This window comes from Suricata suricatta, chromosome 15, assembly GCF_006229205.1.
Source record: "Suricata suricatta isolate VVHF042 chromosome 15, meerkat_22Aug2017_6uvM2_HiC, whole genome shotgun sequence".
Taxonomy (NCBI): Eukaryota; Metazoa; Chordata; class Mammalia; order Carnivora; family Herpestidae; genus Suricata; species Suricata suricatta.
The window spans coordinates 43,499,877-43,507,807 of record NC_043714.1 but is presented as its reverse complement, the minus strand read 5'-3'; the positions used below and the strand labels follow the sequence as shown (position 1 = coordinate 43,507,807).

Sequence of the window (7,931 nt, the reverse complement as noted above, 5' to 3'; positions counted from 1 at the left end):
TATGCAAGTGGTACTTTTTTGAGCCAACAGAATGGAACTTCCTATTTCTTTTTACTTTTACATCTTTTCTTGTGTTTCTTTCAGGATCTATCTTGTTATGTGCCCTGCCAAAATGTGACCCTTTATGATCAGGTGGCATAATGCCTGTAGATGGTATTCCATTTACCCAACTGGTTTTTGGCTTATGTATGGGTCAATGCCCATGCTTGATTCCTGAATAATCTGGTTTCTGTTCCTTGCTAATGCCTCGGTCACATGGTGCACCACTAATAATTGGACAGTCTTTCTACCCAATGGCTATTGTGCACGTGTGCACACAGGTATATCAGATGCTAAGCTTTGACCTGTAGTTTCAGGTCAGTTATTGCCAACCTTTGCCCTTACCTTAGCTTCATGCCTGCTGTTCTGGATGAGCAGACACTGGTGCCAGTAAGCTGTTCCACCCCTCTCCCATGGCCAATGAAACGGTATCAGCCAGGATAGCTCTAGAGGGATTTGGAATTTATCACGTTTGTTCTCTGCTTTAGAGCAGAGTTGTCAGAGTTCTAATTCATCATCACATAGGCAAACGGTCTGATGAGACTTTGACCCAAGTCCTAGATTCTAGATACCCCCCACCCCACATCCTTCTTGGAACTAAAGCCCTCTGTACTTCAGCTGTGTCATCAAGGATCTTGATTCCTTTGTGACTCCTTCATCTGATTCACAGAAGACACTTTTCATGGGGTTATATGTTCAATTCCAGAATTTGGAAGAGCCTTTCTAATTTGCATACCCACTTACTATCTTAAGATGCTCTTACCCAAGGGTGCCTGGGTGGCTCAGTTGGTTGAGCATCCAACTTCGGCTCAAGTCATGATCTCACGGTTCCTGGGTTTGAGCCCCACATCGGGCTCTGTGCTGACAGCTCAGAGCCTGGAGCCTTATTCAGATTCTGTGTCTCTTTATCTCTCTCTTTCCCTTCCCCACTCATTCTCTCTTTCTCTCAAAAATGAATAAACATTAAAAAATGCTCATACCCAGAAGCTTCTTCTATACATTGCCTCAGGCCCCCCTTGGACTATAGACCCTTTGCATATAGACACACTACAAAGTGAACTGAAATTCACTTTGTTGCTTTGACCCAAAGATCTTAACTGCTGACCTCTACTCCTAGCTCCTTTGCTTCAATTCTTCTCCACTGCTTTCTTGGCCCACTGCTCCCTCCTACCAGCTTGAGCCTGTTTCCACAGCAGGAGTCTTAGGTACTTGAAGATCTGGAAAAGTACCAATTATGATCATTAAAGAAACTGTGCAACTGGAACACTGAGGATGTGGTCTAAAGTTGAGCCTCTTCCCTGACCCAAAGAAGGAAGGTACATTGTGCCAGGGTAGATACCAATTGCCCTTGTATCCTGTCTCCTGTAATGCATGCACTAAAGACCCCATTAAAGACCGACTGAGGTCTCAGACTTTTACTACAGTGTAGGACTCATACTTAAATATTTGAAGAGCCTACCTGTTTGGCAGGATTTATTTCTCAGTTTTCCCATAAATCTCTACAATAGCTCATTGTCAGATTGTGTCAACAGCAATAAAAAGATAATATATTAGTGCTTCTTGCTCACATATTCTCTGTCCCTGAAGAAGAAATGCAATGTTGAAACAAATCATCAGTGATGTTCTCACCACCTTTCCAAACTAGTTTTCTGTGATGCCCTATTTATAAAGTAGTGTTTTAAAAAGAGGAACCAGATGTGTTCCTAAGGGGAAATCTATAACACCCTCTTTCTGAAAAATAAGACACAAGAATAGAAAGACTATACACTCAGGATTTTCCAGGTTCTGGTTACAGTAAAATAATGAGTGACATCATCTATAGGAGACAGGTTTTCAGGAATCAACGCAGTAAATAATGTATGAGAAGTAATTACTAAATATAACAGGAAAATTTTATAAGATTTCCTAGATACTGAAACACTCTTCCTTACCCATCCAAAATTAGTAGATCAGAAAGTGAAAATAATTTTTCTGGTATCTGTCAGCCAATCTAAGATTAAAAACTGAAAAACCAAGTCCATATATGTGGGACTTTTGCATAGGAAAGTAGAAAGTACCTGGAAGATAATCCAAATAAAATCATTTTAAAAGAAGTGATAGTGACATAGCTGCTGAGGAACTATTCATTAGAACGTTTAGACCAGATCCAAAAATGCTAATCCACTGGCTCCTCTGCTGATTATTTCAAGAAGATTTCAAAAAGAAAAAAAAATTAGATAGCATTCAAAGAAACTCTGCCAATTCTGAATTTGAAGATATTAACAAATATACTCAGCATTTCTTTCATCAAAGAAAGTAAGTATGTAGCTTTGTATTTAGTATAGACTATTTAAAGAGTTTTAAATAATATCATTTGCTTCAGAATAAAAAGTATTAAGAACCATAAGGAAGTAAGGAGTTGGAGGAAGGAAGAAGGGAATGAATCCAAGAGCTCATATGAGAAAGTAAATAAGATTGGCTCTTCCTCTGAGATAGGAGGGGAGGTAGAGACAAAGAAGAAGCAGAGAGAGAGGACATCGGGGAAGGGTAGATGAAGACATTGATATTTCCCCAAAAGGCCTGGATGTTTCTAGCAAAGCAGAAAGGGTGGAAAGCTACTTTCGTTTCCCTCACTAGATGGTAAGATCTGTCAAAGCAGGAATTTTTTTGTCCTCTACAGTAATGCCCATCACCTAGCATAGCAAGTGTGACATATCATTGATTCTCAATTTGTATTTGTTGAATAAAATGAATGGAAAAGTGTGGACATTAGGAACTTAGAAGAATGGGGAATACTGGGAAGAGCTGTTAGAAATCAATAAGAAATGAATAATGGGATTGCTAATCTGAAGTTTGTTGGTATGCATTTTTCTGAAGTTCAGAAACAAGAAACAGAAAAGCAGACAGATTGGAGTTGGTGTGACCAAGTGTGATGGAAAAGGGGTAAGAGAGTCCAGTATGCAAGTAAGGGTGATGGAGGCCAGGCTGGACATGGGGTCAAGGATGAAGACCAATTGAAAGCAGCAATAGATGGTCAAGGTCATGTGATTATAAGCACTTGTGAAGGCTTTAGGCAATGTGCCCATTTATTTTTTTAATTTATTTTTTAAATATAATTTATTGTTAAATTGGCTAACATACAGTGTGTAAAGTGTGCTCTTGGTTTGGGGGGTAGATTCCCATGGTTCATTGCTTACATACAACACCCAGCGTTCATTCCAACAAGTGCCCTCCTCCATGCCCATCACCCATTTTCCCCTCCCTCCACCCCCCATCAACCCTCAGATTGTTCTCTGTATTTAAGAGTCTCTTATGGTTTGCCTCCCTCCCTCTCTGTTTGTAACTATTTTTCCCCTTCCCTTACCCTATAGTCTTCTGTTAAGTTTCTCAACTTAACTCATGTGACTGAAAACATATAATATCTGTCTTTCTCTGACTTATTTCACTCAGCATAATACCTTCCAGTTCCATCCATATTGCTGCAAATGGCATGATTTCATTCTTTCGGCAATGAGCCCCTTTAAAACACCAATATAGGGAGCTTGGGTGGCTGTTGAATGTCAGATTCTTGGTTTTGGCTCAGCTCATGATCTCATGGTTCATGAGATTGAGCCCCGCATTGGAATCTACACTGACAGCATGGAGCCTGCTTGGGATTCTCTCTCTCTCTGTCTCTCTGCCTTCCCCCACTCATGCTCATGCTCTCTCTCTCTCAAAATAAATAAAGAAGTGGGTTTTTAAAAAATTAGTGTGTATTTTTAAGAGAGAGAGAGAGACAGCAAGTTGTGGAGGCATAGAGAGGGAGACACAATCCAAAGGAGGCTCCAGGCTCTGAGCTGTCAGCACAAAGCCCCAGGCAGGGCTCAAACCCAGAAATGGTGAGATCGTGACCTGAGCCCAAGTCAGATGTTTAACCCACTAAGCCACCCAGGCACCCCAATAATTGTTTTTTAAGGGAGGAGAAGGAAGAAAATTAAAGACATGATTGATATGGGTTATGTCTATTAAAATTATGAGCTATTCTAGTCCTTTCTTGCTTGGCAACAAGAGTAAAAAGAGCACCCTGAAGCCTGGGACACACTGTGACTCTACAAGACAGTGGGGTGCCTCCTGCCCACCCCCAAATACCATACTCTGCCCCCCTGTCGCTTGTGAATCTTTGGACCTAATCATGTTGCGGCCAAGTCCTGCTTCTGGTGCTTTATGTCTCAGCTGAAGAAGATAAAGAAGTCTTAGGGAAAATCATTGACTGTGGACAGGTGTTCAAGAAATTCCCCTTGAGGGTGAAGAACTGCAGCACCTGGCTTGCTCAGACTCCCGCAGTGCGCCTACAACCTGTGGTGGCAGTACTGCGACCTGACCACTGTAGGCGCTGTCACCCAGTGCTCCTGAGACATGGTCCCTCTGCACTGTGCCCGGGGCCCACTCGATCCAAACCATGAAGGTGGAGGAGATTGCCACCAACCATCAGCCCAGCATTTCCAGGACTCCAAGATCGAGTTCTGGCTGCCCCACTGGCTCCTGTGTCGCCAGTACAAGCCATGCTGCACCGCCAAGAGGCCCAACACGTTCTTTTAGATGCAGAGCCTCCTTGTCCCCAGGTAGGCCCAGCTTAACTCGTTGGGGAAACCAGGGCGCTCAGAAAAAAAATAAAATAAAAAATTTAAAAATTATATATGAGCTATCCTAATTTTTCTCTGTGTATCAACACATATAAATACTTGGATATAAACCATCATAAACATCCACAGATATTTTCTGCAATATTGGGGTTGATAACAATGATTGGAAAATCCATCAGTTAGTTATGTTCTATATTCCGGGCCGAAGGATGGAGCCGAGATCTGGTAGATACTGGGCTTGAGGACCCAGGAGACAGGCTGGAGATGTGGAGCTGTTGAGGGCAGAAAACTAGAACCAAATTTGTAGGTATGGGTATCTTGTCCAGAGGTGACTGAGAGGAAAGGACCTGGAGGTGACAGTCTGACCAGAATCAAAGACCATGGAACTGGTCAGGTCAAACAGCGAGATGGATTAGCAGATATGATACAGGAAGTCAAGATCCAGAATGACTGTGAGTTTGCTTCTTTGGAAGACCTGAAAATCAAACCCTCTGCTAAGTTCTCTGCCTTTAATAGCAAACATATTTTCTTTCCTAGGATTCTCTATATAAAAGATGAATCTTTTGAATTAATTTTCTTATCACCTCTTACTGAAATGTCACATTATAAGGTTCTATTTTATTTGTTTTAATTTTTATGACATTATGCAAATACGTATACTCACATATTTCTTGCAAATTCTTAATTCTTCACTTGTGAAAAATCAATGCAAAGTTACATTAGAAGCCTAATTAACAGAAAACAGTACTCATTGTTAGATGTGAGTGAGGTGGGAGTAGGCATTGGAAGGAGAAGAAAATGAAAGGAACTTCTTCTCTCCTCCAGACTTCCTACATACGTCTTCTAAATTTAATATTTCAGGGGAATCCATTGTTCATTTTAAAGAAAAACAAAAACTCTACATGTGTTCCTATTAGGTCTATAAATCAGTAAAATATTAAAGTGGAAACAAAAGAAATACCACCTGGCGATTGACCATTTACTTTAGTCATCGGTCCTTGAATTTGATTGTGTTGCAGATTTGTACTTCAGAAAACAGAATGTCTCAAGTACTGTTTCTAAATCCTTGAATGCTTGCTATGAAATTATTCCTCGTCTATTCAACACTGAAACACAGAGAAGATCATTTAAAACAGCCCCTGTGATGTATAGAAACAACACTGTACAAAATCGGGATTGGAAACCCTCCTCTTCTTATTTTTTTAATATTTATTTATTTATTTTGAGAGAGAGAGAGGGAGCATAGGTGGCAGAGGTGCACAGAGAGCGGAGGAGGGAGAGAATCCCAAGTAGGCTCTGTGCTCTCAGCACTGAACTCAATTTGGGGCTTGATCCCATGAACCATGAGATCATGACTTGAGCCGAAATCAAGAGTCAGGCTCTTAACTGACTCAGCCACCCAGGCACCCATGGGCACCCTCCTCTTCATGGGAAAAATAAATTATAATACAACTTTAGTGTGGGGGAATCTTTATTTGAACAACACCATCTCAAAATCACAGCATTGTAGTAATTATTCAGTTTTCCCCTCATGTCCTTGTGATATATTATTTAAAAGTTTTGATTTTAGGGGTGCCTGTGAGGCTTAGTCGGTTAAGTGTCCGGCTTCAGCTCAGGTCATGATCTCACAGTTCATGGGTTCAAGCCCCTCATCGGGCTCTGTGCTGGCAGCTCAGAGCCTGGAGCCTGCTTCTGAATCTGTGTCTCCCTCTCTCTGACCCTCACCTGCTCACACTCTGTGTCTCTCTCTCTCAAAAATAAATAATAAAAATGTTAAAAAAAAAAACTCTTTAAAAAAAAGTTTTGATTTTATCACAGGATATAAAACTCCTAGAAGCAATTTGAAATTGAATACTGATTGCTAGCCCTGTGACTTCAGATATATTTCTCCCTTACTTAGTTATTCAACGATTTTAAAAATCTTTTTCTCTTTAATCATTGATAGGAATGTTGGCTCAGCACAGTTATTTAGCTCCAAACTTGTGATAGGTTTTGTTTTAGGGGGGTTGTTTTAGTCATTGTTGTATTGAAAAACTCCCAAGTGTCAATTTCAATAAGGTAACAAATTCTTGCCTCTAGCCCCAAATATCAGCTGATGTATTCAAGGTATTACATGTCATCTCTTGTCTACCTTTTTACATCATACAGACTTTTAATTAGTCATTTTGGATTCCAACCACATTTGCCAGGAAGTTAACTTTTAATACCTCTTCTCCTGACATTTCTGATGGGATTCCCCTGGCAAAGGTAGATGGGATTTTTTAAATTGAAACCACACTAGAAACAGAATTGTTTTTGTTAACTGCTGATGAATTTCCTGGCTAGCACACATGGAGCTAAAGTGACAATACCACTGAACAGAATGGATGGTAAAAAAAAAAAGTGGGGCGGATGGCACCTGCAAAAACAGGCTGTCCACGGCCAGCAGGGGTTAGTTTGCACTGAGTCACCTTTCCTACTGTTTTCTCCCTTCTTAAATGTCTTGTATCTTCTTACTGTTTCAGTGCTAGATTCTCCCAAAAATATTAAACACAATTTGAAAGAAAAGGAAAATATGAAGACAAAACTTTCAAAAATGATATTGCAGGGAGGAATGACACTTTCCTTCTTCCTTAAAATCCTACCTTTCTGTGACACTATCTTCAAATAAAAACCGCTGAATCCAGTACCCACTCATCTTAAAATAACACTACTGATAATTGCTAATGTTTACTGAGCTATTACTAAGTGCTAGGTGCTGAATGCCTTACACTTATTCCTCCATCTAATGCTCACAGAAGTTCTAAGGAGGTACTTTTTTTTACCCTCATTATAAAGATAAAGGAACAGGCATATAGGGACTTTGATTTATGGATATTCATCTACCTGTATTAATAATTTGAGACCTTTTACTGGAAGAGCTCTGAGAATTCAAATACACGTGTCTATTTTTTTTCCCCACTGAATATTAATACCTACAGGTATAATCAGAGCAAAGGACAGCCACAAGACAGTTTCTAGTGTTTTTCAAGTTTCAAAGGAGTGTCTTCAGTAATTTTGCTTCTGGGTATATACTTTAGAGAAAATCTCTGATATGTGCAAAAAGAGACATGTATTAGAAAGCTCATTTATACAGCAGTTAAAATGAATAAGCTAAATTTCCATGTATCAACATGGGTAGATCTTGGAAACAATGCTGATTAGGAAAAAAAAAAAAGGCAGCTGTAGAATGATACATTTGGTATAATATCATTTATGTAAAAATGTTGTTTAGTAAAAACTATGTTAAGAACACAAAACAGAATATGTTAT

The 7,931-nt window shown here is 39.8% G+C and overlaps 1 pseudogene; it reads left to right on the top strand.

Annotated features, from left to right (window-relative positions):
* Positions 1 to 393: 393 nt before the first annotated feature.
* LOC115278828 lies at positions 394 to 4,596 on the top strand (annotated as a pseudogene).
* Positions 4,597 to 7,931: the final 3,335 nt, after the last annotated feature.